Source organism: Eptatretus burgeri, chromosome 18, assembly GCF_056783735.1.
Source record: "Eptatretus burgeri isolate ZD-2024b chromosome 18, Ebu_testis_v1, whole genome shotgun sequence".
Lineage (NCBI taxonomy): Eukaryota > Metazoa > Chordata > Myxini > Myxiniformes > Myxinidae > Eptatretus > Eptatretus burgeri.
Window position 1 is genome coordinate 44,983,865 of NC_140978.1, and position 11,754 is coordinate 44,995,618.

Sequence of the window (11,754 nt, forward strand, 5' to 3'; positions counted from 1 at the left end):
ACACACACACACACACACACACACACACACACACACACACACACACACACACACACACACACACACGTCGTTTTTATCCCCCGCCAACTAACGAAGTTGGCGGGGGATATAGAAATGGGTTCCGGCCGTCTGTCACATTTCATTTCCGGAGCTTAACTACAAATGCCCTCAAGATATATTTACGAAATTTGGTACACATATCAAGCAAGTGGTGAACTGGTACCTTTTGATATTTTCTAATTGATAGGTCACATGGTTTGGCGGCGATATTGAATTTACCCGAGAACCTTCAAACATCTTCTCCAGAACGGCTGGCCAGATCAAGGGGAAACTTCACATACATATTGCACACGCTGAGGGAATATAAGTTTGGTAATCCTCATTTACTCTGGCGGGGATATCGAAGACTTTGTCTTCAATGGATGCAAGTTTCATTTTCTGTTCTTAACAATTCTCTATCGCGCTCTCGCACTCTCGCGCTCTCTCTCGCGCTCTCTCTCGCGCTCTCTCTCGCGCTCTCTCTCGCGCTCTCTCTCGCGCTCTCTCTCGCGCTCTCTCTCGCGCTCTCTCTCGCGCTCTCTCTCGCGCTCTCTCTCTCGCGCTCTCTCTCTCGCGCTCTCTCTCTCGCGCTCTCTCTCTCGCGCTCTCTCTCTCGCGCTCTCTCTCTCTCGCGCTCTCTCTCTCTCTCGCGCTCTCTCTCTCGCGCTCTCTCTCTCGCGCTCTCTCTCTCGCGCTCTCTCTCTCGCGCTCTCTCTCTCTCTCTCGCGCTCTCTCTCTCGCGCTCTCTCTCTCTCGCTCTCTCTCTCGCGCGCTCTCTCGCGCTCTCTCTCGCGCTCTCTCTCTCTCGCGCTCTCTCTCTCGCGCGCTCTCTCTCTCGCGCTCTCTCTCTCGCGCTCTCTCTCGCGCTCTCTCGCGCTCTCTCTCGCGCTCTCTCTCGCGCTCTCTCTCGCGCTCTCTCTCGCGCTCTCTCTCGCGCTCTCTCTCGCGCTCTCTCTCGCGCTCTCTCTCGCGCTCTCTCGCGCTCTCTCTCGCGCTCTCTCTCGCGCTCTCTCTCGCGCTCTCTCTCGCGCTCTCTCTCGCGCTCTCTCTCGCGCTCTCTCTCGCGCTCTCTCGCGCTCTCTCTCGCGCTCTCTCTCGCGCTCTCTCTCGCGCTCTCTCTCGCGCTCTCTCTCGCGCTCTCTCGCGCTCTCTCTCGCGCTCTCTCGCGCTCTCTCTCGCGCTCTCTCTCTCGCGCTCTCTCTCGAATGACAATGTGGGCAGATAATAGACCAATGTGTAAGATATATGGCCAATATGTGGGCAATGTGTAGACAATGTGTAGACAATAGACCAATATGTAGACAATAATGTAGACAATGTGAATATGTGGAATAATAATGTGGAGGACAATGATAATAGACAATAATGTAGATAATAATGTCGTAGATGTGTGTGTGTGGAATAATAATAATATGTGAATGTGGATAATGTGTGTGGACCAATGTGTGTCTTGGATAAGACTGTGTGTGTGAACAGACCAATGATGTGTGTGTGTGTGTGTGTGTGTGTGTGTGTGTGTGTGTGTGTGTGAATATGTGTGTGAATGGACAGATGACATGTCTTGGAGACAGACAATGTGTGTGTGTGTGAGACGGATGATGTGTGTGTGTGGATAGGATGTGTGTGGATAATGTCCCGGAATGTGTGTGTGTAGTGGAATATTAATATGTAGACGGACCAATGTGTGAGACAGATAATATGTGTAGACGAATAATAATAGCAGTGTATGTAGACATGTGGATAATAATGTGTAATCTAGGTGGGCAGGATAATGGAATATAGCAGGGCATGTGACAGATAATGTCTTGAACGAATGTGTGTGTAGACGGAATGTGTGTGTGTAAGACAGATAATGTGCCAGAATAATGTGTGTAGACAGATAATGTGTAGACATGGATATTAATGTCTTGAACAGATAATGTAGACCAATGTCTTGGAACAGATAATAATGTAGGTGAACGGGTGTGTCGTTGAATAATGTGCTTGAGCAAGATAATATGTAGACATGTGATAATAATAGCGGAGCAGACCAATAATGTGGGCAGATTAATGTCTTAGCATGACCAATGTATGGGCAGATATTAATGTGGTCTTAGCAGATAATAATGTAGACAGACCAATAGCTATGTGGAACAGACCAATGTGTGCTTGGAACGGAATAATATAATAATGGGTAGAACAGACCAATTAGACCGAATGTGTGTCTTGGGTGAACAGACCAATAATGTTAATATTGACAGACCGGAATAATGGAGCAGATAATAATATGTGTAGACAGACAATAATATTGTGTATTGGAACAGACCAATAATGTGTATGTAGACAATAATAATGTGTGGAGACCGAGATAATGTGTGTAATGTGGAGCAGGATGTGTGTGTGTGTGGAGCAGATATGTCTATAATATCTGGAATAATATGTGTGTGGATAAATGTGTGTGTGCAAACTAATATATGTGCCGGAATAATAATGCGTCTGTCTGCTCTTGAGACAGATGACAATGTGGAAGAACAAGACGGATATATAATATGGAACAGACTAATAATATTGGGTTGAATAATAATGTGTAGACAGATGTAATAATGTGTCTGTAGAACCGGAATAATGTGTGTGGGCAGACAGAATAGTAATAATGTAGACAGACCAATATGTGGGTGAACAGACTAATAATGTAGATAATAATAATAAGACAAGTATATGAATGTGTGTTTTGAACGGAATAATTAATGTGGAGACAGATAATACCAATGTGGGCAGACCAATGTGTAGAACAGATATTAATGTGGAACAGACGGATATGTGTGAACCAGGAGCACGATGCCAATGTGGAGCAGACCAATGTTGAACCGGGCCAATGTGTGTGGAGCAGATAGTACCAATGTAGAACGGATGAATGTCGTGTGTGGAACAGATAATGTGTGTGTGGAACTGGGTGGTGTGTGTGGGCAGACCAATGTGTTAATAATGTAGACAGATAATAGTAATGTGTAGACAGATAATGTCTTGAACGGAATAATGTGGTGGAGCAGATAATGTGGGCGTTAGACCAATATAAATGTGGATATGGAGAACCTGTGTCTGCTGTGAACAGCAGACCAATGTCTCGTTGAATATATGTGTCTGTGTAGACAGATAATAATTAATGGAGACAGATAATAATATGTAGGCAGACAGATAATAATGTGGGCATGACTATGTGGGCTGCGGAGATATGTTGAGACAGATAATAATATGTGGAACGGAATATATGTATGTAGGCAGATAATGTAGTGGGGTTTGAATATGTATGTGAGCAGGTTGATAATATTATGTAGAGCAGATATGTGTATGTAGACGGATAATAATGTGGAGCAGATAATAATGTGGAACAGACCAATAATGTGAACGAATCATGTATGTGAACAGATAATAATGTAGGCAGATATGTGTGGAGCAGATGTCGTATATGTAAGGAGCAGATATGTAGTAAGAACAGACAATGTCTTGGAGCAGACTATCATAGAACAGACCATATGAACGGAATAATATGAAGACAGACCAACAATAACGGAACGGACAATGTGTCTGTAAGACAGATAATGTGTGTGTATGTGAACGGACAATGTGTGTGTGTGTGTGGAACGGAATAATAATATGTGTGTGTGTGTCTTAGACGGAATGTGTGTGTGTAGACAAGATGTGTGTGTAGTGGATCTGTATGTGTGTGGGTGAATATTAATGTATATGGTTGACAGACCAATAGATGTGTCTGTGGTTGAATGTAGTTGACGAATATGTAGGTGCTTAGACAGATATTAATATGTGGGCAGACCAATGTGTGGAGACAGACCAATATGTGGGGCAGATAATGTGTAGACAGATAATGAACGGATAATAATGTGGAGACAGATATGTGTGTGAACAGATAATAATTAACGGAACGGATAATAATGTGTGATGTGGATGTGTGTGTGTGTGTGTGTGTGTGTGTGTGTGTGTGTGTGTGTGTGTGTAGTGTGTAGTAGACGGATGTGTGTAGTAATGTGTGAACGGAACGGACAGACAGATATTAATGTGTGTGTGTGTAATAATAATGTAGACGCTGCGTGCTCTCTCTCGCGCTCGACAGACTCAGCTCTCTCACGCGCTAATGCTCTCGTCTTAGACAGATAATAATGTGTGGAGCAGACCAATCTGTGGAATAATCGCTCTCTCTCGCGCTACCAGACTCATCTAATCTCGCGCTACGCTCTCTCTCGCGCTCGCTCTCTCTCTCGCGCTGCGCTCTCTCGCGCTCGCTCTCTCTCTCGCGCTACTCTCTCTCTCGCGTGTAGCTCAGACCTCTCTCGCGCTCGCTCTTAATCTCACATCGCTCTCTCTCTCTCGCACTCGCAGACCAATCTCTCTCTCGCTCGCTCTCTCTCTCTCGCTAGCTCTCTCTCTGTGCAGACCAAGCTCTGTAGCCAGCTCTCTCTCCTACGCGCTAATGCTCTGGGACAGATAATAATGTGCCTCGCTCTCTCTCTGCGCTCGCTCTCTCTCTCTCGCACTCGCAGATCTCTCTCTCTACGCGCTGGCTTTCAGATATCTAATGTGGCTGCGCTCTCTCTCTCTCGACAGCTGCTCTCTCTCAGATAATCGCTCGCTCTCTCTCTACGCGCTCGCTCGTCTCTCTCTCTCTCGCGCTCGCTCATCTCTCATGGGTGAATAATGTGAACCGGCACACGCTCTCTCTCTCTCTCACGCCTCGCTCTCTCTCTCGCGCTACGCAGAATATATCTCTCTCTGCGCTGCGCTCTCTCTTGCTCTCTCTCGCGCTGAAACTCTCTCTCTCTCGCGCTGACTCTCTGTACTTAGCTGCGCTCTGGAATATATATCTCTCGCGCTACGCTCTCTCTCTCTCTACGTGCTCGCAAATCTCTCTCTCTCGCGGCAAATAGCTCTCTCTCATCTCGCGCTCGCAAATATCTCTCTCTCGCAAATATAGCTCTCTCTCGCCGCTCGCAAATATATATCTCTGTTACGCGTGGCTCTCTCTCGCGCTACGCTCTCTCTCTCGCGCTCGTCTCTCTCTCGCGCACTCGCTCTCTCTCTCTACGCCTTCAGCTCTCTCTCTCGCTCTACGTAAATATATCATACGGCACAAATCTCTCTCTCGGAGCAGATAATATGTAAATGCAGACCTCTCTGCGGAACTGAATAATAGATATATATATATGTCTCTGGAAGACAGTATATATATGCCGTGACGATATCATATATATGTGGGCTGGATAATATATATATGGCGGCAAATATATATATGTATAGGCACAAATATATATATATATATAGCTGTGTTTGAATAATATGTGTCATGGAATATGTAAGCAAATATGTAGATATTGGCGTAAAATATATATATGTAGAAACAAACCATATATATGCCGTGGGTGAATATATATATATGGCTGCCGTATATATATATGGGCTATATATATATACGTGCAAACAATATATGGCGAACAAATCATATATATAATATGTGATGTAGATACAAATGATCATGTAGATATGTGATGTGCTCTTGGAATAATGTAGTAATAAAAATATGGTGGCAAACATATATATATGGGCTAAACTATATACCAATATGATATGCATCTGTAGAACCATATATGATGTACAATACATATATATATATATGACAGTATATAAATGTATGATAATGTAATCAATGAAATGTAGATAATGGCGTGATAATGTAGATAATGTAAGTGTAAATATGGGTTCAATATGATATTAAAATATGGAATGGTAAATGTATGGAAGGAATGTGTGATATTAATGGCGCTAGACATATATATGGCGTTAATAGCAATGTAGAAAACCTGTGCCTGCCGTACTCTTAATGAAGATGTCTTGATATATAAATGTGGACCAATGTGATGATAACGTAAGATTATTAACCATGTTATGGCAACACGCGCCATAATGTGATAAACGTGGATGTCTCTTGATAACAAACCTGTCTTAAGCAGAGTATGCCAATGTAGCCATGAAGAGCAATATGTAACTGGTGATATGCTGATCTCCCTCTCGCAGTCTCTATCTCCCTCTCAGCAGGATAATGTTCTCTATCTCCCTCTCGCACTCACTATCTCCCTCTCGCGCTCTGTATGTCCCTCTCGCGCTCTCTATCTCCCTCTCGCGCTCTCTATCTCCCTCTCGCGCTCTTTATCTCCCTCTCGCGCTCTCTATCTCCCTCTCGCGCTCTCCCTCTCTCCCTCTCGCGCTCTCCCTCTCTCCCTCTCTCCCTCTCTCGCGCTCTCGCGCTCTCTATCTCCCTCTCGCGCTCTCTATCTTCCCTCTACGCTCTCTATCTCCCTCTCGCGCTCTCGCGCTATCTCCCTCTCGCTCTCTATCTCCCTCTCGCGCTCTCTATCTCCTCTCGCGCTCTCTATCGCGCTATCCCTCTCGCGCTCTCTATCTCTCGCGCTCTCTATCTCCCTCTCGCGCTCTCTATCTCCCCTCTCGCGCTCCCCTATCTCCCTCTCGCTCTTAGCTCCCTATCTCCCTCTACGCGCTCTATCTCCCTCTCGCGCTCCCTATCTCCCTCTCTCGCTCCCTATCTCCCTCTGTAGCTCCCTATCTCCCTCTACGCCGCTCTCTATCTCCCTCTCGCGCTCTCTATCTCCCTCTCGCGCTCCCTATCTCCCTCTCGCGCTCCCTATCTCCCTCTCGCGCTCCCTATCTCCCTCTCGCGCTCCCTATCTCCCTCTCGCGCTCCCTATCTCCCTCTCGCGCTCCCTATCTCCCTCTCGCGCTCTCTATCTCCCTCTCGCGCTCTCTATCTCCCTCTCGCGCTCTCTATCTCCCTCTCGCGCTCTCGCGCTCTCCCTCTCGCGCTCTCCCTCTCGCGCTCTCCCTCTCGCGCTCTCCCTCTCGCGCTCTCGCGCTCTCCCTCTCGCGCTCTCGCGCTCTCCCTCTCGCGCTCTCGCGCTCGCGCTCTCCCTCTCGCGCTCTCGCGCTCTCGCGCTCTCCCTCTCGCGCTCTCGCGCTCTCCCTCTCGCGCTCTCGCTCTCTCGCGCTCTCCCTCTCGCGCTCTCCCTCTCGCTCTCGCGCTCTCCATCTCCCTCTCGCGCTCTCCATCTCCCTCTCGCGCTCTCCATCTCCCTCTCGCGCTCTCTATCTCCCTCTCGCGCTCTCTATCTCCCTCTCGCGCTCTCTATCTCCCTCTCGCGCTCTCTATCTCCCTCTCGCGCTCTCTATCTCCCGCTCGCGCTCCCTATCTCCCTCTACGCTCTCTATCTCCCTCTGCGCGCTCTCTATCTCCCTCTCTCGCTCTCCTATCTCCCTCTCGCGCTCTCTATCTCCCTCTGTGCTCTCTAACCTTATCTCCCTCGCGCTCTCTATCTCCCTACTCTCGCGCTCTCTATCTCCCTCTCGTGCTCTCTATCTCCCTCTCGCGCTCTCTATCTCCCTCTCTCGCTCTCTATCTCCCTCTCGCGCTCTCTATCTCCCCTCTCGCGCTCTCCTATCTCCTCTCGCTCTCTATGTCTCCCTCTCGCGCTCTCTATCTCCCTCTCGCTCTCTATCTCCCTCTCGCGCTCTCTATCTCCCTCTCGCTCTCGCGCTCTCGCTCTCAGCGCTCTCCTCTCGCGCTCTCCCTCTCGCGCTCTCCTATCTCCCTCTCGCATCTCTATCTCCCTCTGTGCTCTACCCTATCTCCCTCTACGCTCTCCTCTCATCTCCCCTCTCGCGCTCTCTATCTCCCCTCTCCAGCTCTCCCTATCTCCCCACTACGCGCTCTACTATCTCCCTCTCGCGCTCTCCCTATATCTCCCTCTCGCGCTCTCCCTATCTCCCCTCTCGCGCTCTCCCTATCTCCGCGCTCTCCCTCTCGCGCTCTCCCTCTACGCGCTCTGCGGCCTCTTGCTCTCGCGGCTCTCGCGCTCTCGCGCTCTCGCGCTCTCCCTCTCGCGCTCTCGCGCTCTCGCGCTCTCGCGCTCTCCCTCTCGCGCTCTCGCGCTCTCCCTCTCGCGCTCTCGCGCTCTCCCTCTCGCGCTCTCGCGCTCTCCCTCTCGCGCTCTCGCGCTCTCCCTCTCGCGCTCTCCCTCTCGCGCTCTCCCTCTCGCGCTCTCGCGCTCTCCCTCTCGCGCTCTCCCTCTCGCGCTCTCGCGCTCTCCCTCTCGCGCTCTCCCTCTCGCGCTCTCGCGCTCTCCCTCTCGCGCTCTCCCTCTCGCGCTCTCCCTCTCGCGCTCTCCCTCTCGCGCTCTCGCTCTCTCCCTCTCGCGCTCTCCCTCTCGCGCTCTCCCTCTCGCGCTCTCCCTCTCGCGCTCTCCCTCTCGCGCTCTCCCTCTCGCGCTCTCCCTCTCGCGCTCTCCCTCTCGCGCTCTCGCGCTCTCCCTCTCGCGCTCTCCCTCTCGCGCTCTCCCTCTCGCGCTCTCGCGCTCTCGCGCTCTCCCTCTCTCGCGCTCTCGCGCTCTCGCGCTCTCGCGCTCTCCCTCTCGCGCTCTCCCTCTCGCGCTCTCGCGCGCTCTCGCGCTCTCCCTCTCGCGCTCTCGCGCTCTCGCGCTCTCGCGCTCTCCCTCTCGCGCTCGCTCTCTCTCTCTCTCGCGCTCGCTCTCTCTCTCTCTCGCTCTCTCTCTCTCTCTCTCTCTCTCTCTCTCTCTCTCTCTCGCTCTCTCTCTCTCGTTCTCTCTCTCTCTCTCTCTCTCTCTCGCTCTCTCTCGCGCTCTCCCTCTCTCGCGCTCTCTCTCTCTCTCGCGCTCTCTCTCTCTCTCTCGCGCTCGCTCTCTCTCTCTCGTGCTCGCTCTCTCTCTCGTGCTCGCTCTCTCTCTCTCGCGCTCGCTCTCTCTCTCGCGCTCTCTCTCCCTCGCGCTCTCTCTCTCTCGCGCTCTCTCTCTCTCGCGCTCTCTCTCTCTCGCGCTCTCTCCCTCTCGCGCTCTCCCTCTCGCGCTATCTCCCTCTCGCGCTCTCTATCTCGCTCTCTATCCCTCTCGCGCTCTCTATCTCCCTCTCGCGCTCTCTATCTCCCTCTCGCGCTCTCTATCTCCCTCTCGCGCTCTCTATCTCCCTCTCGCGCTCTCTATCTCCCTCTCGCGCTCTCTATCTCCCTCTCGCGCTCTCTATCTCCCTCTCGCGCTCTCTATCTCCCTCTCGCGCTCTCTATCTCCCTCTCGCGCTCTCTATCTCCCTCTCGCGCTCTCTATCTCCCTCTCGCGCTCTCTATCTCCCTCTCGCGCTCTCTATCTCCCTCTCGCGCTCTCTATCTCCCTCTCGCGCTCTCTATCTCCCTCGCGCTCTCTATCTCCCTCTCGCGGCTCTCTATCTCCCTCTCGCTCTCCCTCTCTCCCTCTCTCCTCTCTCGGCGGCTCTCGCGCGCTCTCGCTCTCGCGCGCTCTCGCTCTCGCGCGCTCTCGCTCTCGCGCGCTCTCGCTCTCGCGCGCTCTCGCTCTCGCGCGCTCTCGCTCTCGCGCGCTCTCGCTCTCGCGCGCTCTCGCTCTCGCGCGCTCTCGCTCGCGCTCTCCCTCTCGCGCTCTCCCTCTCGCGCTCTCCCTCTCGCGCTCTCGTGCTCTCCCTCTCGCGCTCTCCCTCTCGCGCTCTCCCTCTCGCGCTCTCCCTCTCGCGCTCTCCCTCTCGCGCTCTCCCTCTCGCTCTCGCGCTCTCGCGCTCTCCCTCTCGCGCTCTCCCTCTCGCGCTCTCGCGCTCTCCCTCTCGCGCTCTCCCTCTCGCGCTCTCGCGCTCTCCCTCTCGCTCGCTCTCGCTCTCGCGCTCTCGCGCTCTCCCTCTCGCGCTCTCCCTCTCGCCCTCTCCCTCTCGCGCTCTCCCTCTCGCGCTCTCCCTCTCGCGCTCTCCCTCTCGCGCTCTCCCTCTCGCGCTCTCCCTCTCGCGCTCTCCCTCTCTCTCGGCGCTCTCCCTCTCGCTCTCGCTCTCCCTCTCGCTAAACAGCTCTCTCTCTCTCCCTCTACGCTCTCCCTCGCGCTCTCTCTCTCGCGCTCTCGCTCTCCCTCTCGCGCTCTCCCTCTCGCGCTCTCCCTCTCGCGCTCTCCCTCTCGCGCTCTCCCTCTCGCGCTCTCCCTCTCGCGCTCTCGCTCTCCCTCTCGCTCTCGCGCTCTCCCTCTCGCTCTCGCGCTCTCCCTCTCGCTCTCGCGCTCTCCCTCTCGCTCTCGCGCTCTCCCTCTCGCTCTCGCGCTCTCCCTCTCGCTCTCGCGCTCTCCCTCTCGCTCTCGCGCTCTCCCTCTCGCTCTCGCGCTCTCGCTCTCGCGCTCTCCCTCTCGCGCTCTCCCTCTCGCGCTCTCCCTCTCGCGCTCTCCCTCTCGCGCTCTCCCTCTCGCGCTCTCCCTCTCGCGCTCTCCCTCTCGCGCTCTCCCTCTCGCGCTCTCCCTCTCTCATCTCCCCTCTCGCGCTCTCCCTCTGCGTGCTCTCTCTCGAATAATAAATAGACAATAATATGTGTCGTGTAGAAGCGGAATGAGCCAATATGTGAATGATAAAAATGGGCAGGCCAAGATGTGTGAATGAGCCAATGCATGTAGGAATGTGTGGGATAGTGAATATGTAGCATGTGTGTGTAGATGATAGACAATAATGGCCAGACAGGCAATAGACAGTGTGGATAGTATATGTATGTGTATGTGTATGTAATGTATGGATAATGTATGTATGTGTGTTGTGTATGTGGAATAGATATATGGATAATGTATGTATGTATGTGTATGTATAGTATATGTGGAATGATGTGTGTATGTGGAATATGTATGTATGGCGTGTATGTAGATGTGGATAGGCAACAGCCATGTGGGTGTGCGTGATAAAATGCATGGCAGGTAATGCCGTGTATATGCAGATGGAATATGCTTGTGCGCAGGCAATAACGTTAATGGGATAGCCAACGTGTGCATGTGTGGCAATAGCAATGTGGCAGAATAATGTGCATGATAGGTATGCGTGTTAATGTAGATAATAACGTGTGCATCAGAAGAATGTGAAATGTGTAGGCAATAACGTGTAATAGCAGAATATGCCGTGTATGAATATCGCGCTCTCCTCTCTCTCTCTCTCTAGCGCTGTGTAACGGGCATGTCTCGTGTGCATCTCGGTCTGCTCTCCCTCTCTATCTCCCTCTCGCGCTCTCTATCTCCCTCTCGCGCTCTCTATCTCCCTCTCGCGCTCTTTATCTCCCTCTCGCGCTCTCTATCTCCCTCTCGCGCTCTCCCTCTCTCCCTCTCTCCCTCTCTCGCGCTCTCGCGCTCTCGCGCTCTCGCGCTCTCGCGCTCTCCCTCTCGCGCTCTCCCTCTCGCGCTCTCCCTCTCGCGCTCTCCCTCTCGCGCTCTCCCTCTCGCGCTCTCCCTCTCGCGCTCTCCCTCTCGCGCTCTCCCTCTCGCGCTCTCCCTCTCGCGCTCTCCCTCTCGCGCTCTCCCTCTCGCGCTCTCGTGCTCTCCCTCTCGCGCTCTCCCTCTCGCGCTCTCCCTCTCGCGCTCTCCCTCTCGCGCTCTCCCTCTCGCGCTCTCCCTCTCGCTCTCTCGCGCTCTCCCTCTCGCGCTCTCTCTCTCTCTCTCTCTCTCTCTCTCTCCCCTCTCTCTCTCTCTCTCTCTCGCTCTCCCCTCTCTCTCTCTCGCGCTCTCCCTCTCGCGCTCTCGCGCTCTTCTCCCCTCTCGCTCGCTCTCCCTCTCGCGCTCTCGCGCTCTCCCACTCGCGCTCTCTCTCTCGACGCTCTCGCTCTCTCTCTCTCGCGCTCTCGCGCTCTCGCTC

General features: G+C 52.9%; 1 protein-coding gene across 4 annotated transcripts in view; it reads left to right on the top strand.

Annotated features, from left to right (window-relative positions):
* LOC147009016 (OTU domain-containing protein 4-like) overlaps positions 1-11,754 on the top strand; it is a 77,998-nt gene that overhangs the window by 22,162 nt on the left and 44,082 nt on the right. The gene's annotated exons all lie outside the window — the stretch shown is intronic.